The sequence below is a fragment of the Egretta garzetta genome, unplaced genomic scaffold (assembly GCF_000687185.1).
Source record: "Egretta garzetta isolate BGI_Z169 unplaced genomic scaffold, ASM68718v1 scaffold79, whole genome shotgun sequence".
Lineage (NCBI taxonomy): Eukaryota > Metazoa > Chordata > Aves > Pelecaniformes > Ardeidae > Egretta > Egretta garzetta.
This window is the reverse complement of record NW_009260791.1, coordinates 5,139,352-5,140,121: the sequence shown is the minus strand read 5'-3', so window position 1 is coordinate 5,140,121 and position 770 is coordinate 5,139,352. Positions and strand designations below refer to the sequence as shown.

At 48.7% G+C, this 770-nt stretch overlaps 1 protein-coding gene across 1 annotated transcript in view; it reads left to right on the top strand.

Moving 5' to 3' along the window:
* Positions 1–770, top strand: part of PAX9 (paired box 9) — a 29,060-nt gene that overhangs the window by 1,073 nt on the left and 27,217 nt on the right. The gene's annotated exons all lie outside the window — the stretch shown is intronic.

Here is a 770-nt window from a genome sequence, read left to right as displayed (position 1 = left end):
CCCCGGCACCGAGCAGGGCCGGCCAGCGACACCCCGAAACGCTGCCGGGGGTATACAGCCAGGGCTCCCCCTCACCTTTACTTGCGGGAAGGTCTCCGGGCCTCCCACGTGCCGTGGCACAGAAGAGCCATCCTGCCTGTGGATACTGGGGGGGCGTGTGGGTGTAAGTGGTTTGGGGGGTGCGATCTCCAACGAAAGCCACGAAGAAAACCAACAACTTTCGAAGTCAGACTTTCTGCTGTGTGTCCAGGAAGACGACAGAGCCACCAGGACTCTCTCAAACGCTTGTGGTTACTTGAAAGCAGCTCGAAAATGCAATTATTCCTGTAGGTGGCACTGGTACTAGGTGTTGCAGAAGCGAAGGCAGAAATGGAGAAAATTGCCTAGGAATTCCCAATTGGTTCCTATAATTTAATGCAGAACAATAGAGGTATTTTTTTCATTTACTCTAAATTCATGTAACATGTGACAAATGAAAACCCGATTGCTTTATTAGAACAAAATATGCTTTTAAAATCTGGCCCTCTGTAGCTTTATGGCCTGGTGCATGAGAATTGTCTATTTCCCTATATGTCATTAAGCAAATCCTAGTGCAAAGAGAAATTAACTCAGCACCGCTCATTCAAGTCAAATGTTTGCACCAGGAAAGCCCTAATGAGACACTGTCTGGTTTCCAGAGGGGTTGCTAAGAACAAGTGGCGGCAAAGTTATTAAATCTGTCCGAGCAGCTAACACATCATTAAGACCACCCCCCTACCCCCCAGCTCCCC